The sequence below is a fragment of the Martes martes genome (assembly GCF_963455335.1).
Source record: "Martes martes genome assembly, chromosome: 11".
NCBI lineage: Eukaryota > Metazoa > Chordata > Mammalia > Carnivora > Mustelidae > Martes > Martes martes.
The window spans coordinates 20,201,963-20,226,358 of NC_137899.1; the positions used below are offsets into that span (position 1 = coordinate 20,201,963).

The 24,396-nt window shown below is 35.3% G+C and overlaps 1 protein-coding gene across 1 annotated transcript in view; it reads left to right on the forward strand.

The window, feature by feature from the left end:
* COG5 (component of oligomeric golgi complex 5) overlaps positions 1-24,396 on the forward strand; it is a 283,807-nt gene that overhangs the window by 158,822 nt on the left and 100,589 nt on the right. The gene's annotated exons all lie outside the window — the stretch shown is intronic.

Here is a 24,396-nt window from a genome sequence, read left to right on the forward strand (position 1 = left end):
TTTTTGAGAGAGAGAGTGTGTGTGTGTGTTCAGGATGGGAAAAGGGCAGAGGAAGAGGGAGAGAGAAAATCCCAAGCAGGATCCACATCCAGTGCAGAGCCTGATGTAGGGCTTGGTCTCATGACCCTGAGATCAAGACCTGAGCAGAATCCAAGAGTCAGATGTTTAACTGAGCCATCCTGGCACCCCTGGAATTGTATTTCTTAACAACAAAAAGCTTTCTTTATGACATATGTATAAGCACACTTGTTCTTTGAATAGATGCTGCCAGTAATACTTTTTATAGACTTAATTTCTAAAATGCATAAACTAATTTCTGATTTTCCATCATATAAATTATTCATTGTAAATGTTTTTTAAAATTTCCATTAGAGAAAATTTGGGGTAAATGAGAAATTTAATTAGTGGTCATTATAATGTCTTATAAAGTCTTTGCTGAAAATGATGGAATCCATTCAGTTGTTAATTTTTCTTATAAAGCACATTGCTCTATCCCATTTTTCATATTCTGAAATTCTTCCTTCTTCCATCTACCAATCCACTGGCCTCATGGGTCTTAAGAATTCCTTCCATGCGTAGAAATCCAACTCTACATTGTATTCATTCATCTTGACACTTTTTAATAAGGAATAAAGAGTAATTAATTATTCTATTCATCATTTAATCCTGACACATAAGTGTTCCAAAAAAAAAATTCAGTAAGTTTCCAGTGTTACAGTATAGATCGTTTCCTTTGTAAGTCCAAAATTTAAGCATTTTATATGTTGTGTTGTGGATCTCTAAGACCACCCCCAAGTTTGGTGATTTGCTGGGATTCAGAGCATTCAGCATATAGTTGTGCTTGTGGCAATGATTTCTTACAGTGAAAGGATATGAATCAAAACCAGCTTCATGAAAGGAAAGTCAGCAATAGGGAAAGAGCATATAGGGGCAACCAGGTGCAGGCTTTTAAGAGTCCTCTTCCAGGACTCACAGACAGGGGTTAATTCCTCCACCAACAAGTGGTGACAGCATGTGTAAAATGTCCTCTAGGGAAGTTCACCTTGCACCTAGGAGTTCATGTACCAAAATTCCAGACTCCCAAAAGAAAGCATTTGTTCAACATACACCACATTATTTGGATAAACAGTTTAGGTATAGTGAGCGTTCTTATCAGAGAATCACGAGGATGCTCTCAAAATCCAAGTCCCAGGTACCAGCCAAGAACCACCCTCGCAAGCAGGTATTTCTAACTACAGCAATCTCAGACTTGCTGGGCAAATTCGTTTTTGCACGTGTACTTACAGTAGTATATGCCCACTTCCATTATGCTGCTTCATATTTGCCTTTTAATTGTATGAAAGAAACAATAAGGTGCTTTTGTCAATTTGTATAGTAATTAATTTTTAAAAGTTTTTTTAAATTCCACTCAGTTAACATACAGTACCATGTTGATTTTAGGTGTAGATTATAGTGATGCAGCAATTCCATATGTCTCCCAGTGCTCATTGTCAACAAGTGCACTACTTAATCCCCAGCACCTATTTCCCCATCCCCCACTCTCTTCCCCTCTGGTAACCATCAGTTTGTTCTCTGTAGTTAAGAGTCTGTTTCTTCATTCATCTCTCTCTTTTTTTTCCCTTTTGCTCGTTTTTGTTTCATAAATACTTTATATAGGTGAAATCATACGATACTTGTCTTTCTCCAGCTTATTTTGTTTAGCAATATATTCTCTAGCAAATGGCAAGATTTCATTCTTTTTTATGGCTGAATAATATTCTTGTGTGTGTGGTCTGTCTGTCATATGCACCACATCTTTTTTCCTGGTGTCTTTATCTGGTTTTGAGATCAGGGTAATGCTGGCTTCATAAAATGAATTTGGAAGTTTTCCCTCTTTTTCTATTTTTTGGAATAGTTTGAGAAAAATAAGTATTAACTCTTCTTTAAATGTTTGGTAGAATTTGCTTGTGAAGCCATCTGTTCCTGGATTTTTGTTTGTTGTGAGCTTTTAAGTTACTGAGGCAATTTCTTAGCAGGTTATCAGTCTGTTCAGGTTTTCTATTTCTTTGTGTTTCAGTTTTGGTAGTTTACGTTTCTAGAAATTTATCCATTTCTTCCACTATGTCCAATATATTGGCATATAGTTTTTCATAATATTCTCTTATAACTGATTGTGTTTCTGTGGTATTTCTTGTTATTTCTCCTCTCCCATTTGTAATTTTATTTATTTGCATACTCTTTTCTTTTTCTTTCTTTCGTTCGTTCTTTCTTTCAGAGAGAGTGCACATGTGGGGACAGGGAGAAAGGGAGAGGGAGAATCTTAAGCAGACTCCATACCCAGCACAGAGCCCTACCCAGGGCTTGATCTCACAACCCTGAGATCATGACCTGAGCTGAAATCAGGAGTCTGATGCTCAATCAATTGAGCCACCCAGGCACCGCTCTCTTTTTTGTCTTGGTAAGTCTGGCAAGAGGTTTATCAATTTTCTTGATTTTTTTTTTTTTCCCGAAGAACCAGCCCTGATTTCATTGATTTGTTTGTTTGTTTCCTGTATCATTTATTTCTTGTCTAACCTGTATTATTTCTTTCCTTCTGCTGGTTTCAGATTTTGTTTGTTGTTCTTTTCCTAGCTCCTTCGGGTGCAATGTTAGGTTGCATATTTGAGATTTTTCTTGCTTCTTGAGCTAGTCTTATACTGCTATATACTTCCCTCCTAGAACCACTTTTGCTACATCCTAGAGGTTTTGAATCATTGTGTTTTCATTTTCATTTGTTTCCATGTACTTTTTTATTTCATTTATTTTGTGGCTGACTCATTGTGCAGTAGCCGTTATTAACCTCTGTGTGTTTGTGCGTTTTCCATATTTTTTTCTTGTGTTTGATTTACTAGTTTCATAGCTTTGTGGTCAGAAAAGATGCATAGTATGACTTTGATCTTTTTGAATTTGTTGAGACTGGTTTTGTGAGCTAATATGTGATCTCTTCGGGAGAATGTTCTTTGTGCACCTGAAAAGAATGTGTATTCTGCTGTTTTAGGATGGAATGTTCTGTGTGTATCTCTTAACTCCATCTGGTCCAATGTGTCATTCAGAGCCACTTTTTCTTTGTTGATCTACAGTTTAGATGATCTGTCTATTGATGTAAGTGTAGTGTTAAAGTCCCCTACTGTTACCATTTTATTATCTGTCAGTTCCTTATGTTTGTTATTAACTATTTTATGTATTTGGATACATAAATACTTACAATGTTATATCTTCTTATTGGATTGTTCCCTTTATGATTATATAGTAGCCTTCTTTGTCTTTTGTTACAGACTTTGTTTTAAAGTCTATTTTGTTCAATACAATTACTGCTGCTCCAACTTTCTTTGGAAATCTATTTCATGATAGAAGTTTCTCTATGCTACAGGTGTCTTTAGGTCTAAAATGAGTCTCTTGTAAGCCCGTATAGATGGGTCTTATTTTTGTTTTTGTTTTTGTTTTTATTTTTGTTTTTTTTTTTAAGAGATAGAGGGAGAGGGAAAGAGGTGGTGGTGCAGAGGGAAAGAGAGAATTCCAACCCAGCCTGGAACCTGAATGATGTCATATTTCACACCTTTTACTTTGTAAGTTCCTTGACAGATATTTTTACAAAAATATTTATTTTTACTGCTTTTGTGTTTCCTACCATCATACTGTTACTGTAGTCTCTCCTTTTCACTGATAGACTCTCCTTTAATATTTCTTGCTTGCTTGGCTTAGTGGTCATGAATTCCACTAGTCTTTGTTTGTCTGGGAAATTTTTTATCTCCCCTTCTATTCTGAATGATAACCTTCTGGATAGTGTATTATTGGCTGCAGGTTTTTTCCATTTAGCACTTTGAATAGCCAGTCTCTTCTGCCTTGGAAAGTTTCTGCTGAAAAATCCCCTGATAGCCTTATGGAGTTTCCCTTTTATGTAATTGTGTTCTTTTGTCTTGCTCCTTTTAAAGTTTTTTCTTTACTGTATTTTGACATTTTAATTGTAACATGTCTTGGTGTGAATCTGCTTTTCTTGATTTTGTTGGGGGGGTTCTCTCTGCCTCCTGGTTCTGGATATTTGTTTTCCTCCTCAGATTAGGGTAGTTTTCAGCTATTATCTCTTCAGATAAACTTTGTGCCTCCTTTTCTTTGTTGTCTTCTTCTGGGACTCCTATAATGTGAATATTACTCTTTCATAGAGTCACTGAGTTCCCTAAGTCTATTCTAATTTTCCATCATTCTTTTTTCTCTCTTTTGTTCATCTTGATTTCTTTCCAATACTCTGTCTCTTAGATCACTGATCTGTTCCTCTGTTTCTTCCAGCCTGCTATTCATTCTGTCAAGTGTGTTTCTCATTTTGTTGATTGAGCTCTTTATCTTTGCTATGATATTCCTTATCTCTGTGTTAAGGGTCTCACTCATGTCTTCCACTTTTTTCTCAAATCCAGTGACTAGTCTTACGATCATTACTCTAAATTCTCTATCAAGCATATCCATTCTGCTTAAATCTCTGGATATGCATGGCCTTGTCCTGATTTTTCATTTGGGATAAATTTCTCTGTCTTCTCAATTTGTCTAAATCTCTGTGCCCATTTCTGTGTGTTAGGAAAGTCGGTTATGTCTCCTATTCTTGAAGGTAATGGCCTTATGAAGAAGAGGTCCTATAGTGCCCTGTTGTGTAGTGTCTTCTGTTCCTCAAGGCATGGCACTTCCAGCAGTGTCTCCACTGTGTGCTGCATGCGATCAGCTGTTGTGTCCTGGCTGCTTTATCATTCAGGCCAGTCGTCTACAGAGGCTGTCTTTGCCTGTTGTGGGCAGTGTTTGGTTCCCGGCCTGAATGTGACACATTTTACATAGGTGTTCTCTGGTCTGCTTGTGACATGAGACCTTTTGGCACTGCTGCTGGAACGGAGTCTCTGCAAAACTCCCAGGTTGGGAGATGTGGTGTTGGCAGGGGTTTGGGCTTGTCTTCTGGGGAAGAAGTCCTGCCTCTATGGCTGAGGCGAGTGTGACTAGGAGGGGCAGTTCCACTGGAGTGGGAGGGGGGCCAGCTTGGTGTAAGGAAGTTACATAAGGAGTATGGGCATTGCACTGTTCCCCCAGGTGGCCCCATGCTTATGTTGAGGGATGCTGGAGGGAAATGGTGTCAACCAGTTCCTTTGTTCCTGGTAAGGTCTCTCCATGAATGCTGCCTCTCTGGGACAAGTTCTGAGATGAGCAGATAACCTACCCACTCTGTGCCCTAGATTCTCTTCAGGTCACTGTTTCCATGCTGTATGTCCACACATTGTTTACCTGCCGCCTTTTCAAGACAGCTCCAATGCCTCTGAACTCTCCCCAAGTCATGCCTTCTGGTGTTCAGAACTCCGGGTTTAAGCCCTGCTGGCTGTAAGAACTCATGGAAGTCAGCCCCTCTAGCTCTCCAGACCAATTGCTATGGAGATTCACTTTCCACTTGTACTCCCCTGGGTGCTATTCTGTCTCTTGCCTTTCTCCACAAGTGACAGCTCCCTTTCCACCCCAGTGGCCACAGTCAGTTTCTCTTCCAAACTGTGTCTCCACACTTTCTACCTTCTTTAATGTGGCCTCTTCTCTACCATTAGTTGTTTCGCCAATCTTCAGGTCTATTTCTGGGGTATTTAGAATGATTTGATAGGTATCTATTTGTATACATGGTACAAGGAGAGCCTAGGGTCCTCCTATTCTCTTGCCATTTTCCCCTCTCTTGTTTTTCGAGAGGGACTTAAATTTTTTTTGCAAGAACTCAAGAAATTTGGTTCCCCTTGCTTTTCTAGCCAGTTGTTAGGTGGATTCATATACTATAATGCATAGTTATTAATCTCCCTTGTGTAGTTATTAATTTTTTACCTTTAGTGGTGGAATGAATGTGAATTAAGAATAAAAACACCAGGGAACCTGGATGGCTCAGTGGGTTAAAGCCTCTGCTTTCGGCTCAGGTCATGATCCCAGGGTCCTGGGATCGAGTCCCACATCGGGCTCTCTGCTCAACAGGGAGCCTGCTTCCTTCTCTCTCTCTGCCTGCCTCTCTGCCTACTTGTGATCTCTGTCTGTCAAATAAATAAATAAAATCTTTAAAAAAAAAAAAAAAAAGAATAAAAACACCATTCTTTCCTATTTAAAAATATACTCATACACAACACACATTTCCAGTATAGTTATTTGTTCTTTTATGGTTATAGGTAAGCAAATGCACATGCAGTGTTATCATTCATTTCTTCTAATTTTGGTTGCCTTTCTACCCAAATTAACTTATTCTTTATTAGAGTGGCTTGATTTCAAGCTTTTTCTAGGAAATCCTTTGTATATGTTTTTACTGCTTTTTAATAGTTTGGCTGTATTCTACTAACAACATAAAAACAATTATATGAAACCATTATATTTAAGGGAATCTGAAGAAAAAACAGAAATAGGAATAGTGCCATTTAAAGATGCTTGTTTCTGACATTATTTTTTTCTCACATTATTAAAGTTTCTACATAGAAACTCATATATAAATTCTTATCAATTATTATTATGAATAAACTGGCAACTTCTGTGGGCCAGATTTTAAAAGCATGTGAATTACTACCAATTATAAAGGATTATTAGAAACAGAGATATATGCTTTCATTTTAGTCAATCATTACATTAACTCACAAGATTTCTTACTGAATTAAGAGTAAAACCAAGAAAGACTGGTTTTTAAAACACCGTTCTTTCCTATTTAAAAATATACTCATATACAGCACACTTTTCCAGTATAGTTATTTGTTCTTTTATGGCAGTGTTTATGAAAAAAAATTAACTTCCTCTTGGGATTCAGTGTACTCATGTGTATTCAAAAAAGATCAGTCTTTTGTGAAAAGTCCAAAGTAACTTTTGATCCTAAATACTTGGGATTTCCAGGGCAAGAGAAAAATAAAAAACAAAACAAAATAAAAGCCCTCAAAATACCTGTCACGTATTGCAGAAATGGCACATAAACTTCACTGTATTTACTATAATTTCTTGAGTTTTTTCCTCTATTGCAAAGTTATGAAGAGATACTTTTGCTAATTATATAACTACCATGTAAGAACATTATTATTCTAGTGAAAATAATTATTGATGGCAACAGAATCTTTGTAGAAAGTGCAGGATTTCTAGTGTGAGTGGAGTTCCCAAATAATGATCCTTAAAGCCTTCAGAGAACTTTTGAGTAGAAGATGATGTATATCTGGTGCTCTGGGTCATTGAAGAGTGATATCTGGACCAATGTTTCTAAATCTTTGTGTAATCTCTTTTTGAGGAAAAGGTTATGAACAGAAAGTTCTTACACTACTAGCTTTCGCAATTTTAAGGTTTTTAGGGAGGAAATATCTTAGTATTGAAAGTTCTAATTTAGTGCTTTAGTCTTTTTAACCAGTGACTATATATTAAAAATTAATAAACAAAATTGTAAATAATTCAAGATGAAACATACTAAAATTATGCCATATGCTTTCTATAGTATCTGTTTAGGAATTAAGGCTTTTTTCCTCAGATTATTTCTAGTAAATACCTTTTGAGATTGGAATCTATCTAGAAGAGTTTTTTAAAATTTGTTTTTTAAAATTTTAAAATATTTATAAGTAGTTTTGAAATTTACTGAAAGCTAAATTAATAAATACTTTCCATTTGATTTATAATAGGAAATAGTTCATACCAACCATTTGTGTCATCTTTATACTGATATATTCTTTATCACATGAATATAAAATAAAACTGGACCAATTATATCAGGTATAACAATTTTAGGAATATAATTTAAATGTGGAGCCCTTTTGAAAGCTTTTCCTTAAGAAGGTAACTAATTCCACTTCTGCTTAATTTAATAAATGTCCTGGCTAACTTGTAGAACAGACTCTTATTTTAAGTTCATAGTATAATTTGAATAGATATATTCATACCTGTCAATTGCTCAATTTTGGTGTCATTTAAAACCAGTTAGGAGTTCTAATGTCACTATGTAATTATCAATACTGTATATAACACTTTGTTAAAGTGAGTGAAGCAAAGTATTGACAAAGTATTAGGATCCACAGGATATTATCAGGATCCACAAGATATGATACTTTCATTTTCTAAGCCAGCAATTTTTATCACCGAACAAAGTCTTGTAATCGTGTGTAGGATGTATTAGGCTAAATTTGGAATGTGTTCAGCATTTTAAGAAGCTATAGTATTAATGAGAATTTTAACTGTGAAAAAGAATGTGTTTTGTTTTCCTCTTTTAGACATATCAAATGATTTTGTGATAGAATTAAAGACTCAGAAAATTTTTAGGACATCCAACCGTGAAATCTTTTTAATATTATTAGAAGAATATTAGCTCACTTATCTGTGGCATCTTAATTTGATTAAAAAATCAAGTAACAGGGGTGCCTGGGTGGCTCAGTGGGTTAAAACCACTGCCTTCGGCTCAGGTCATGATCCCAGGGTGCTGGGATCGAGCCCCGCATTGGGCTCTCTGCTCAGCAGGGAGCCCGCTTCCCTCTCTCTCATTCTGCCTGCCTCTCTGCCTACTTGTGGTCTCTCTCTGTCAAATAAATAAATAAAAATCTTAAAAAAAAAAATCAAGTAACAATAAGCCAGTTACGTTTCTAAGTCAGATATCCTCAGTAAGTAATTTATAAAGGTGAAAAGACTGTTGCTTTTATTCGTGTAGGGACTGGATCCTGTGAAGAGTCCTCTTACTACAGTATAAATAAATTCTGGGTATATTGGAAAAACATATATATATACATAAACGTAATACACTCTCGAGCCTGTAAAAGGTGAGAGAATCTCTGAGGGGCAAAGATACATATACACATATTCTTATGCATGTCAAATATCTATATATGACATATTTAAAGAGTAGAAAATGGAATAAAAAATGAGAAACAAAAGACTTAAAAAATGACCAGGTAGTTCTTTAAAAAGAACCAAATAGAACATTTAAAAAATTAAAAATAAAGTCACTGAAATAAAAAAATTGAGCAGATAGATTATACGTATATTCCATAAAGTCAAAGAATGAATTAGATACTGACAAAATTAATGAAATTATACAGAATGCAGCATAAATGAAAGATATGGAAAATATGAAGGGTTAAAAATTATGGAGGATTAAATGAGGTTTTAATATAAGGCTGTAATTGGAAAAGGAAGGCCAGCAAACTAAAAAAAAAACCAACAAAAAACCCCATATGGTTAGCTCAATACATGCAGGAAAAGCATTTGACAGAATCCAACATCCATTCCTGATAAGAACTCTTAGCAAACTAGGAATAGAAAGGAGCTTTCTCAACCTGATAAAAGACATTTAGGAACAAGAAACAGGTAAAATCATAATCATGAGGACTGAATGCTTCTCTCCTAAAACCAGGGAGCAGACAAGGATTTCTTTCTATTCTCAACTACTTCCGTTTAACATTATCCTAGCTAGTGGAATGGAGTAAGGAGAAGAAATGAAAAATTTCCAGTTTGGAAAGGACAAAATAAAATGGTCTCCATTTAGAGATGACATCATCATCTATTTAGAAAATTTGATGGGATCTTTAAAAAAAAAAAAAGCTAGAACTAAGAAGTCACTTACTGCAAGATTACAGAATACAGGTCAATACAAAAAAATCAATTTCTGTGTATTAGCAATGTACAATTGAGAATTTAAATTTAATAATTCCATATATAGTAGCATCAAAGAATATAAAATACTTAGGAATAAATCTGTTGAAAGATGAATATCATCTGTATACTGAAAACTATAAAATATTGCTGAAATTAAAGAAGACCTAAGTAAATGGAGAGAGATACCTCACTTATGGTTTGATAGATTCATTGTTGTTAAGAAGTCCATTCTTCCCAAACAGATCTATAATCCCATCAGATGTTTTGGAGAAGTTGACAGGCTGCATCTAAAATTCAAATAGAAATACAGAAGACCTAGGATATACAACACAGCTTTGAAAAAGAAAAGCAAGTGTGGCATTGTTGTCAAGTTAGAGACCCAGATCATTGATGCAGAGTAGTCAAAAAATTTGCTCACACATATATGGAAAACTGATTTTCAAAAAAAGTTGCAAAAGCAATTCAGTGATGATACAATAGTCTTCTTAACAAATAATGCTGGAACATATGGATACCCAAATGTAAGACTTAAAATTCTAAAACTGATTGGAGAAACAAAATAAAAACTTTGTGACCTTGAGGAGGCAAAGATTTCAATGGAACACCAAAAGCTTGATCCATAAAAGAAAAAACAACCTGGTATTTTGGACTTAATCACAATTAAGAATTTCTGCTCTGCAAATTACTTCATTAAGAGAATACAAGACAAGGTATATACTGAGAGAAAGTATTTACAAGTCATATATTTAACAAAGAACTTCTGTCTAAAAAATTTTCAGAACTCAGAAAGCATTCAGCTTCTATTTTTGTCCTATTTTAAAAATAGATTCAGGGCGCCTGGGTGGCTCAGTGGGTTAAGCCGCTGCCTTCGGCTCAGGTCATGATCTCAGGGTCCTGGGATCGAGTTCCGCATCGGGCTCTCTGCTCAGCAGGGAGCCTGCTTCCCTCTCTCTCTCTCTCTCTCTCTCTCGCTCTGCCTGCCTCTCTGCCTACTTGTGATCTCTCTCTGTCAAATAAATAAATAAAATTTAAAAAAAAAAAATAAAAATAGATTCAAAGGGATATTTAACAGAGAGATGTCAAATAAGCACATACCTAAAATTTATAAGACCTGACCATATCAAGTGTTGGTGCTGATGAGCTTATAGAGTGACTGAAATTCTCACATACTGCTGGATGGAAATACAAAATTGTGCAACCATTTTGGGAAACAGTTTGACAGTTTCTTAAAAAGTTAAACATATACCTACCCTGTAACTCAGCAATATACCCACATGTATTAATTCAAGAGAAATGAAAGAATATTACCATAAAAGACATGCATGCAAGTGTCCACTAGCAGATTTTTATTTAATAGCCGGTAACCTTAAACAACGGATGTTCATAAACATGTGAATGGATAAGTTAACCATGGTAAAGGTATATAATGGAAAGTGATCAGCAACAAAAAGAAATGTGGACTACTGATACATGTGAAAACATAATTAATCTCAAAATTATTATGTTGAATGGAAGACTCCGAAGAGAAAAGGATGTATTCTACAGTTCTGTATATTGACAGTCCTTGCTTTACATGGGACTGTGTTTACTGAAACTTATTATGCACATTCAAACTATGTCCTTGCTTTGCATAGTTCTGATATACACAAGTTTCTGTTAACACAGTACCATGCACAACAAGGACTGGTTGGAATGCAAAATTGTGGAAAATACAACTAATCTATCATGATAGAAACAGGTCAGTGGTTATACAGGGAAGAGATGGGGTGGAGGAGGTTGGGGAGCCCCAGAGGGAGGAATTAAAATGGGGGAAAAGATACTAATAGATTGTTTAACTGAGAAGATATGCAGAGGAATAATGATCATATACATAAAAACCTCAATATTAATCAGTAGGGAAACACAGATAAAAACTCTAGTGAGGTTCCACTGCACAACCAGTGGAATCAGAATGACTATCAGTAAGTAACAAGTGTTGGTGAAGATGTAGAGAAACTGGAACACTCATATATTACTGGTGCAAAAGTAAAATAGTACTGCCACTTTGGAAAACATTTTGGCTGTTTCTTCATATACACTCTGTATGATCCAGCAGTTGCATTCCTGGGTATTTACCCAGGAGAAATGAAAACCTGTGTCCACAAAGAAGGTCTCTACACACTGTTTAGAGCGGCATTATTCATAATAGCCAAATGCTGGAAATAGTCTCTGTGTCTATCAACTGGTCAATGGATAAACAAAATGTCATATATTTATACAATAGGTTACATTCCACAATAATAGGAAACAAAATACTTACATATCAGACTACATGGTTAAACCTTAAAAACACTCTAGGTGAAAGTGACCAAACTCAAAAGAGTACATGTTGTAAGATTTTGTTTATATGAAATTTCTGTAAAAGCAAAACTATAGATAGAAGGCAGATAAATTATTGTCCTTGGGTGTTGGAGTAGGGTTTGATGGATGATTGGGTAAGGAGGGAACTTTTGTGATGATGGGATTGTTCTAAAAGTGGATTGTGCTGATGGTGCACAACTGCATGAATTCCCTCAAAGTCCTATATCTTATTACGAGCTGATACTCAGAATATATACATTATATGGATTACAATATGTATTTTGCATTGCACCAACTCAAAATAAGATGACAGAATACTACCATGGTTATTTAAAGAAATTGCTGGTTCTGGGTTTGGACCTAAGAAAATTGAAGATGAGCGTGGACTATCTTGTGCTAGAAAATAAAGAAATGCTCCAAAACTGATCATCACAACAAGTAAGGACAGTAATGGATTTTAACCTATTGAATAAAATAAAAATTCAGAGGTCCATATGTCAAACTAGACAAACAGGTGGACTGACAAGTGAGAAGGGAAAGCTCTCCCTTAAAATGGACTGTGAACTGATGAAAACAGAAAGAACAATGAAATTAAAAAACAACTGTTTTTCAACTAATTTAATAAAATGTGATTGAGGCAGTAATCAGTGGATGCTAAATCTGGAGGAAGGAGAGTTTGAGAAGGAACAGTATTAAGTTGTCTCCCAGTAATTACTTATTAATTCCACAAGGAAAGGTAGGAACTATACAGTAAAAGAATCAGATAACACTTTATGTAATCACAATTAATACCCACAACACCCTGCAAATATGCATGATATCCCAAGGACATAGAATTTATGTTGTATTCCAGACAGAGATGCATAACCTGAGTCTAATTGTGTGGAAACAAGATAAATAAAAGCTTTTGGACAATTGTAAAATAACTAGTGTTCACTGCTTAAAAATATCAGTGATATAAAAGATTAAAAATAGTTTCATAGTAGGTAAGACCTTATATAAAAAGTTATGACAGCTAACTAAAATACCTAAAATAACTAAAATACCTTAAAAAACTAAAATACTAAAATACCTAACTAAAAGACCTTGTATAGTTATGACAGCTAACTAAAATACCTTAAAAAACTAAAATACTAAAATACCTAACTAAAATACCTCATCTAGTTCCTGTTGCAGAAAAAAAATGTTTTATTATAAAAAACACTGGACAGTTCATGAAATAGGAGTATGAATGGTATAGGAGATATATATGTAACAAGGTTAAAAATCCCAAGTTTGATAACTGTAGTATGGGTGTTTAGAAGGATGTCTTTATTCCTAGAGGGTCACTTAATTATTTAGTGGTACAGAGCTCTGATGTACAACTTACTCTCAGATGTTTTTGAATGAGTAAGGGAGAGCGAGCGAGAGAGAATGGTGGTGATAAAGTAAATGTGGCTCAATGTTAGTTAACAAGTGGTGAGTTGGAGTGAACAAACAGTAGGATTTACGGAGGGTGGTTATTCTTGGGGCTTTTCTTTAGTGTAAAATTTTTCTCTAAGTTCAAAATGTAAACTTTGAAGGAAAAAAGGTCCCATAAAATTCATGCCAACAGATTTTAAAAGGCAGGTGAAATGGACACATTTCTAGAAAAACATAACATGCCAAAATTGTTAAACTAGAATTGGGCCCTATGCATAGTGTTTTAACCTTCAAAGGAATTGAATTGCTAGTTCAAAGTCTTTCTACCAAGAAACCAGTAGTCTCAGATGGTTTTTCAAGCGATCTCTACCAAAATTTTAAGGGAAAGATCATTCTTTTCCTTTTTTTAAAAACTCCCTCCCTCATTTTATGAGACTAAAAAGTGACCTTTATACCAAACCAATTAAGGATTAAAAGAAAGGGAAATTGTAGTCCAGGCATGTTCAGGCACACACATTGAAACTTCTAGTACACCAAGCATAGCAGTGAGTAAAAATTATACAGCTATCTCAGTAGATAACAAGAGTATTTGACAAAATTCATGATGATAACAAATACTAGCAAGCTAAGAGAAATGGACTTTCTTAAGTTGATAAAGGATTTCTAATTAAACCTTTAGCAGTCATGATTCTTACTAATAAAATGTGGAAAGCATTGACTTTAGTTAGGAAAAAAGCCAGATGCCCACTGTCCCTGCTGCTTTTCAACATTGCCCTGCAGGGCCAACCCAACATAATAAGAGAAGAAAAATAAATTAATAGATTTCAAAAATCCCAGAAGAGTTCATTCCTATTGCTTTTCTGTACATCTGAACAAATCTTAGACCTATCAGAATCAACAGAAGGCTACATGTCTATCTCTGGAAAATTGAGCTAGTCTAGGACTGCCTATAATTTAAAATTAATCTGTACCAATTACTTCTCTATAAACTTTTTCATACCGTGTATCAAATGTTGGCTTTTGAAAGTTCTGGACATGAACACAACTGTAAATACAACAATTTTTGTACTGATTAGGATCATCTGTAATACCTCTTCTCAGCCATATTTAGCAAACTGTTAGGGTGGATGGAGGGAAGCTCTCTCCAAACACTTTTTTCTCATTTGAGTGAAGAAACTTACTTTATTTTTATTCTCTCTCTCAATAGTTGCTTGTTATATGATAATAAATATTAAAATACCCAAAACATTTAACTTCCATATGATACACTAATCATTTTTTGCCAAAGTTGTAATACTAGACCCTTTTTCTGTATTAAACAATTAGAACCTTGGTAAATATTTACATTGTTTCACCGTTCCAAGCAGGTAGGTTAGTATTCTCCCCTTGTTGCAGTTGTAGAGAAGCTGTGGTGAGTAGACATGTGTGAGTAGAAGTTAAGAAAATGTGCAGACACTTTTAAAGTGTTTAAATACCCTTAAAGTCATTCTAATTCTTCTCTTTTTAATTTTTGCTTTTTTTTTCCCCCCTGGGAACTGCTTAAGTAAAATTTCTTTTCTAAGATTTTATTTATTTATTTGACAGAGAGAGAGAGTGCACTAGCAGGGGAGCGGCAGGCAGAGGGAGAAGCAGGCTCCCCCCTGAGCAAGAAGCCCAATGCTGGACTCGATCTTGGGATCCTGGGTTCATGACCTGAGCCAAAGGCAGATGTCCAACCAACAGAGCCTCCCTGGAATCCCCTTAAATAAAATTTCTAATTCATGTTTTACCTATAAAACAAAATATTATCTGATACTGAAATGAGCATATTTATAAAATATTATTGAATGCTTTGCTGGGCGCTGGGATAAAAAGTTGACCAAAGTGACATAGTCCTTGCCTTTAGACAACTTATTTTCCTGGTGGTTTTCTCTCCAGTCATACTTGTTCCATTTGTGAAACCCTTCACAGGGATGTACTTGTTATGGTATTCTTTGAAAATTCTAACAGAAAATACCTTTTAATAGTTTATAGTGGTGAAATATTAAAGTATCTGAAGAAGGAAAGCTTATTGTAGAAAGACCTATAGAAAGACTTCCGTAGTAAGTTTATTCTTGGTATGCAAAAATGATATTTAGACTCTGTAGAAGAACTGAACTTTCTGTCAGGAGTCATAGACTTCTCTAACCAGTAACCAATTATGGTTCCTCAAAATTCTCTACAGCATCAATTAGTTTATGTTAGGGATTAAAGCTACTTAAGTACAGGGGCACCTGGGTGGCTCAGTGGGTTAAAGCCTCTGCTTTCTGCTCAGGTCATAAGTCCTGGGATCGAGCCCCACATCGGGCTTTCTGCTCAGCAGGGAGTCTGCTTCCTCCTCTCTCTCTGCCTATTTGTGATCTCCGTCTGTCAAATAAATAAATAAAATCTTAAAAAAAAATAAAGCTAAAGTACAAATGAAAGATGTTAATAGTTCTATTAAGTAACCAGCAGGAGTACTTTAGTTAGGCTTAATGTGTACTTCTGTTATAAAAAGAAATCTTGTCTTAGGCTGCTTGCTCAAACAGAAATCTGATCCTGAAATGAAATGTTACTTTCTTTTTAGTAATCCAATTAGTTAAGATTTGACATATGATAAATCTATTTCTAATTTTTTGAGGAACCTCCATAGTGTTTTTCCATAGCAGCTGGCCCATTTTACATTCCCATCACAGTACACAAGGGTCCATTCTTCCACATCCTTACCAACAGTTATTACTTTCTTGGTTTTGATAGTAGCCATCCTAACAGGCATGAGGTCATATCTGATTACAGTATTTTTTGCATTTCCTGGTGATTAGTGATAATGATCTTTTCATATGCTTGTTGACTAGTTGTATTATCTTCTTTAGAGAAATTTTATCATGTCCTTTACACATATATATTTTTAAAGATTTTATTTATCTATTTATTTATTTCACAGAGAGATCGCAAGCAGAGAGGCAGGCAGAAAGAGAGGGGAAAGCAAGCTCCCTGCCTAGCAGAGAGCCTGATGTGGGGCTTGATCCCAGGACCCTGGGATCATGACCTGAACTGAAGACAGAGGTTTTAATCCACTGAACCACCCAGGCGCCCCTACACATATTTTAATAGACTTGTTTCTTGTTGTCATTGTGTTGTAGGAGTGTTCTGTTGGCTTGTTTGTTTGTTTTTGAAAGTAAGCTTTACACCTAATGTGGTGCTTCAGTTCTTGACCATGACAGGATCAAGGGTCTCACGCTCAACAGACTGAGCTAGCCGGTTGCCCTGTAGGAGTTCTTAATGTATTCTGGACTTTAAGATACATGGCTAACAAGTATTTTCTCCCATTCTGTATGTTGCCTTTTCTTTCTGTTGATTATTTCCTTTGCCACGCAGATGTTTTGAAGTTTGATGTAGCGCCATTTGCTTAATTTTGCTTTTGATGCCTGTAATTTTGATGTTACATCCGTGAAATCACTGCCAAATCCAATATCATGAAGCTTTTCCCCTATGTTTTCTTTTATAAGCTTTGTAATTTTAGGTCTTATATTTGGGGCTTTGATTCATTTTGAATTTTTATATGTGGTGTAAACCAAAGGTACACTTTCTTTCGAACATGGATACCAGTGCAATCCTTTCTCCATTGTGTAGCTGCTGCACATTCATAAGAGATCATACAACCATGTATGTGAGGATTTATTTCTGGGCTCTTTGGTCTGTTACATTTGTTTATATGTCTGTCTTTATACTAGTACCATATTGGTTTTTATTTGCTTTGCAATATCTTTTGAACCCAGGAAGTCTGACACCTCCAGCTGTTTTTCTTCCTCAAGATTGTTTTGGCTATTTGGGGTCCTTTGAGATCCCATGTGAATTTTAAATGTTTTTTTTCCTATTTCTGCAAAATATTCCTTTGTGATTTTGATAGTGATTACATTGAAACTTTAGGTTGCTTTGGTTACTATGTACATTTTAACAGTATTAAGTCTTCCAACCCAGGAACACTGGATAATTTTTTATTTATTTGTGTCATCTTTAATTTCTTCCAGTAGTGTTTTGTGGTTTTACATGTACAGTCCTTTACCTCCATGGTTAAGTTTATTCTAAGTGTTTTATTCTTTTTGGTGCTTTTGTGAGTGGGATTACTGTCATGATTTCCTCTTCAGATTGTTTGTTGTTAGTGTGTAGAAATGCAACTGATATTTATGAATTGGTTTTGTATTCTGCAACTTTGGTGAATTCATTTATTCTAATAGTTTTTAAAATGGACTCTTCAGGGTGTTGTACATACAAGGTCATGTACGTTCTACTTTTCTCTTTCCCTCCCAAGGAAGAAGCTGCAAGTTGGAGTTTTCCTCCCAGTTCTGAGCTTGCTAGCTTGAGAGAGGAACTGACATGATTGAAATGATTTTTATTACCATTTCAATGCCCCTTTTCTTGACTTTGAGCTTGTGTGGGGTCCTGTGACTTCTTAACGGGTTTCTGGAGTTCTAATAAGAGTTTTAGACCATATATTTTTCTTAAGTCAGTGTTTTTGTGGTTGAGTGAAAGATGGGTCTTCCTGTTCCACCATCTGATGTCACGGAATCTCCTGGTTTTTTTAAAATAAGATATTGTCAAGAGTTTTTCTATTTTTGCTTTTCTGCTTTTTGAAGAAGGAAACAGTAGGCACATATTTGCCTCACTGTTTGGTTGATGCAAAAATGGGAAAGAAGTAGGAAATAAGAGATAGATATGTGAAAAGTAGTTTCATATAGTACATTACTTATCATGTTAATTCTGTCGACTAGAGAGGATTAAGCCATGGCATGTTAATTTGATATTTTAAGGCAAGCATTATATTATTTCACTTTAATTTGTATCTCTCTCCCTTATTTAACAACAGAAACTAAAGATCTTTAAGGATCTGAATTTCAGCATGAAATCGTGTGTAAGCATATGTCAAGATGCATGCTTTTGTGTATATGTACATGTCTGTATGTGAGAAAAGTGAATAATGAATATGAATGTTTGGATTTTCTTAGTCATGTTGGTACTAATTTAAGTGATTGTAAAAGAATTCAGGCATTTGTTAATATTCTGGGGGAGGGGAAAATAAATAACACCATAACTAAAGTCTATAGTAAAATATATTTTTTCTAACAGTTTAATTTTTTTTTAAGATTTTATTTATTATTTATTTGACAGACAGAGATTACAAGTAGGCTGAGAGGCAGGTAGAGAGAGAGAGAGGAGGAAGCAGGCTCCCCGCCGAGGAGAGAGCCCGATGCGGGGCTTGATCCCAGGACCCTGGGATCATGACCTGAGCCGAAGGCAGAGGCCTTAACCCACTGAGCCACCCAGGCACCCCCTAACAGTTTAATTTATCTAGGACGTAATATACATCAAATTTAAGACTATAATAAAACTTTTAAAGACACATGATTTTAAAAGATCTAATGAAATTGCTTTTGATAGAGTCTGGCTTATTTTTTATATCAAAGTTTCCAGTTGTTACTCTATTTATTTTAGATTATATTTCCATAAAAATGAGTTTTTGCATTGAGAGGAATCCTTTAACTGTAGGAACATGTATATCTTTTATGGAATCTTATTATTTCCTCAAAGTGAAGAAGAAATGAAATGGAAATTTTTAGTAGTTCTTTAAGTAGTGTTGTCTGTATAGCATATATTTACAAGCAAATGATTACTTTTTGTTAAGATTATAGTAAAATATTTCAGAATATTAGGAAAATGAAGTATATCTAAGCTCTTTACTAAATTGTTATTGAGTGCCTGCCACATTCCATATTACAGGCACTGTGATAATGATTGGAGATTTCAGAATGAGCAGAACAGAAACGGGTACTAATTGGGGAAATAAACATTAAGCAAACAATTGTATAAATGATGGTTTATAATTTGATAGCTTACAAAGACTTACAGGGTCTATGAAAATATTTAATGTGGTGACTTCAGTAAATGAATTTTAAAAAGCTTAGATGATAATGATGGGTTGGGTTGGTGAAAGGGAGAAGTATACAAAAAGAATGGAACATTATCCTTTTCAGGGACCAGCAAACGTCAAGTGTGGCTGGAGGGGGAAGAGCATTTTGTAATGTGCCTAGTGTGCCCAGAAGATGTCCAAGTACTATTTTATAGATTTTGAACTTTTATCTTAAGCACAAATAACCTGATTCATATTTATAATTTTTATTGTTAACTACACTGTGGGATATAGATTGAGGGGACCAACTGTAGAGAAAGGTGGCCTGTTGCAGAAATTCAGAAAGAGATAATGAGGGTTGTGTTAGTTTCCTAGTGCTGCTGTAAGGAAGTTCCACAAACTGAGTGGCTTAATGAGAGAAATGTGTTTTCTCATACCTGGAGGCTAGAAGTCTGAGGTCAGGGTATTTGGCAAAGTTGCTTCTGTCTGAGAGCCACTGGGGAAGGATCTCTTTTTGTTCTAGGCCTCTCTCTTTTTGGCTTATAAATGAGTGTCCTCTTTCTATGTCTTCAGATCATCTTCCTTCTATATGTGTCTGTGTTCAGATGTCCTCTTCTTACTGGATTAGGGTCCATCCCAATGATCTCATTTTAACTTAATTCTCCAAAGAGAATGATCTCTCAGTATGGTCATTCTTAGGTATGGGAAGCTTAGGACTTCAACATATGAATTTTGTGGGGAAATGTTTTGGCCTGTAACAATGATTAATGTTGATGGCAGTGAAAATGGAGACAAGTGGACTGATTTGAGAATTACTTAGGAAATGAAACTGATGTGTCTTAGTAATAGATTAGAAACGGTGAGATGGGGAAGGTATCAAGATGACTTTGTTCTGGTTTGACAAAGGTTCTGAGAGATAGGAGTGATTTCATTTGGGAGCATAAACTGAGAAGCATATTTAAGAGGAAAGATGATGAGGGGCTTAGTGATAAAGTGTCCAACTCTTGATCTCAGCTCAGGTCTTGATCTCAGGGTCATGTGTTCAAGTCCCATGTTGGGCTCCATGCTTAGTGTGGAGTCTACATTAAAGAAAAAAAAAGAAAGGTGGTGAGCTATATGGTCAAGTGTTCATTCACGTGACATCCATATGAAGATGTCAGACAATTTAATAGGTGGAACTGAAGCTCATTTGAGAGATATGAGCTCATAGATGGTAGTCAAAGCCATGGTAATGGATGAAATTGGCTATAGAGAAAAAAGAAAGGTACCTAGACAGAGTCCAAAAAATATATAACTTATAAAATTCGTATAGAACCATATTTTCCAAAGAGGTATATGCAGTTTGGCCTGGAGAAATATAGTTATAATTTCTATCCATATATTTAAAAAGCCTTATCCTTTAAACTATTTCATATATTTTATATTGTATGTATCTTAATATAGTAGTACTTGTATAATTTTAAATAAACATATTTTAGAGTTTCAAAAAATATTTTCCATTGAGTGAGTTTGGGAAACACTGTAACAGAGAAGGCAACAAGGAGTATCCCAGGAGGAGGATGAAACCAAAAAGAATATGGCAAGGGAAGCCAAGGGACTGGGCTTAAGGAGAATATGGCTCATACTAAATCTAATTTGAAATTTTAAATACCAATAAGCCATGCATTTTCAACAAGGGCAAATTGACCCCAAGAGGGAGAAATAGTTCTGTTTTGTTTTGTTCTGTTTTGTTTTGCTGTGAGTGAGGAGGCACAAAACATCTTAGATATTATAATGGTCTGTGGCCTCTACAGCTCAACCTTGCCCTACAAAATCTTATTTATTAGTATTTAATTTCCCTTATTAGCGAGAAACTAAATTAAATTTAAATTAAGTACACTATAATTATATAAGCATGATATATGTATTATACATTTGTATGCAATTAATTATTCAATTTAGTTTTCTCTTTGAAGGGGCAATAATGAAAAAAGGTTGAGGAACACAATAAACTACATAGAAAGGGCTTTAAAACCCTTTTGCTGTAGTTTAACAGTATTCTCTATGGAAGAGTATGGGATTTGAGTTTGAAGAGGAACTTTAAATTTTTGCCGTATTTATTCCAGTATTGAATATTTTATGTCAAAAATATATTTTTCTCTTTATAATGAAGTTAGATTATCTAATTACTCCTCCAAAAAATTAAGAAGAATGACGAAACCATCATATTTAATCCTATCACACACAGAGATAATCTTTTAACATTTTGTATATAGTTTTTCTGTTTAACTGTATATACTTTATATCAACCCCTATCTGTCCTACCTTCAAAAGGTATCTGAGATCTGACTACTTTTCACTACCTCCCACTACCACTGTAGTCTAATCCCTCATTTTTAAAAACAAAAAGTAGAATGTACCAAAAGTATTGTTCTTTTTCTTTGAACAATATGCATATAAAAGCCAACATTTTGACTTCAGCCAAATTTCTTTTGTACAGGCTTCTCGTTTTGCTCTGTGGTGTTCATCTTGAAGTCCCTACTGAATTTGTGTTTGTCTCCTTTTGTAATTGACACAGCAAAATGTTTCTCCCTGAAGGATATTTTCCAGTAAAATGGTTTTTTTTTTTTTTTTTGGCCTTCTATTTGCTTCACCAGGATCCCTCTGCTTTGAATGCAGAAGATGATTACGAGCTAATTTAAAATTCATATATATTTGGTTTCTTTGATCAAGTCTGCAGGCTTTCTTACTCACATCATGATCTCTCTACAGAGATCTCTGGCACAGAATTTTTGCTCAGTTTTTTACTTGCTCTTCTGTTTTTATCTTAACTCCCTCTGCTTCCCTCTGGCCTTCTCTCATTAAGCACTAACTTTATAAACTCTTTATCTGAACCGAACCTCACCTCTCTCTTTGTCTCAAGGATATAAGTAGATTGCATCTTTTTGTTTGTTTGTTTTTCTTTTTCTCAGATTTACCTCTCTACTTTTGTTTTATAGTCTACCCTTTCCTAGAACATTCTCTGCTTCCTCCAGTACCAGCCTTTCTTGGCTACTTCTTCTCAAGGGTCTACCATCTAAAGGCAAAATTAAAATAAAACCCTTGGGCCTCTGTCTCCACCCAAGTATTTTTTTCCCTTCATGCCCAGATTTTAGTAAGGTACTTTGTATATCTGCTTTCTTATTTCTGTTTTGCTCCAAACCACTGAAGTCAAGCTTCTGCGTTGAAACAGTTCTTGTTAAATTCATTCTGATGTCCCAGCTACTAAATCATTTTTCTCACCTCTATAAACCCTCTTTTATTTTACTCCTTTGAGGCAATAACTGCTTCTTCTGCTTAGTGCTTTCCTCCTTCACGGATATTACTACTTTTCAGAATCCTTCATTGACTCTTTTTCCTCCACCTACCCTTCCTTTGGAAGTGATTTATTTGTAAACTTTCAGGCCTACACCAAAGTAGAGAGCGGTGTACAAAGTACAAGACAGTGATTGACAGTGTACCTGTCATCCAGCTTTTTAGCAGTTACTAACTTGTGACCAATCTCTCTCTCTCTCTCTCTCTCTCTTTTTTTTTTTTTTGTCATACCTGTCTACACTTACTCCTTTCTCTCTACTCTGAATTATTTCTTCTGCCAACCTTTAAATAATGTTGTTCTCCTAGGTCCCATCCTCAACATTTTTTCCTTCTCATGCTACATGCAATAAGTAGAAAAGCTCACACATTCTAACAGTTTCTATAACTGCCAAATGCTGATAACACCTAAACCTATTTCTTCAGCTTAGACCTTGTTCTTTAGCAAGAGATTCATATTCACTGGCTTAGATCTCTTCACTTGGATGCCCCACAGAGTCTAGAAGCATAAGTCTAAATGAGCTAATCTTTCTCTGCCCACCTGCTGCCCCTGCTAAAATTCCATGTTGGTTGATCTATCTCCCATCTTCCTAATCCTATACAAATATATCTGGTCCTAGTCCTTCATAAATATATTCAGTTGTTCATCAAGCCCCATCGGTTTTCCTGCTGCCATAGTAAAGTCCCTTTCACCTACATTTCTTTTTTCCAGCAAATTCATAACTGATCTCACCTGCAGGCTCACCGCCACCCAACATGTTGTTCATCTTCCATATTTATTATCAGAGTGATTTACCTAAAACACAAGTTTAATCATGGCATTCTCTCATTAAAATCCTTAAATATTTCACTGGTATCTACCTGATGAATTAAGACACTTCTTGATATGATTCTTATCTTACTTTCTATCTTCACCACTTCCCCTTTTCCTGAATGCTCACTATACATTCAGAGAATAGAACATGCTTTTCATGGGGCGCGTGGCTGGCTCAGTTGGTAGAGCATGCGACCCCTGATTTCAGAATTGTGAGTTTGAGCCCTATGTTGTGTATAGAGATTACTTAAAAATAAAAAAATCTTAAAAAAAAAAAAAAAGAAAATGCTTTTCACATCTTTATGCTCCATTCATCCCTCTGTCTGGAATGCCCTCTGTTCATCTCTTCGTCCCATCTCTATGGTAAATTCCAGTCTTCCTTGGAATCTAGCCCAAGATATCCTGACTCTTCATAACAGTAAATTGTGTAGATTATTTTTATCCCTATTGTTTACATAGCTTACAAGCCCAGAAGGGTGAAGGACCTGCCCAAGGTTACAGAGCCAATAAATGGCAGACCTTAGGTATACATGTCAAGGTTATTTTACTTCAGTGCCCATACCCTTTCATCACACCTAAGTGCAAGAATGTCCACTTGAAGGTTTTGACCTTATAACTATGTACAATAAGGTACTATCAAATACATTTTACCAAGAAAACCCATGGTGGTTTCCATGTTATAAAGATAAACTGAATAATATCTGCTTTGAAATCAATTTTGTCCAGGTATTGTCATTTTAAGTTTCTCTCTATGTATTTAATTAGGTCAAAATTAATGACAGAAGCAGCCAAAGACCAAGCTGTTTTTCTAAATAACAGATTCATCCAAACGTAAATGTTTTAGAATTCCTGTAGGTTTTGTTTTTATACTATTTATATATTTTTTTAAATTTTTTTAAAAAAGTAGGCTCCACACCCAGTGTTGGGCTTGAACTCACAACACTGAGATTAAGAGTTGTATTCTCTACCGACTGAGCCAGACAGGCAGCCCTATACT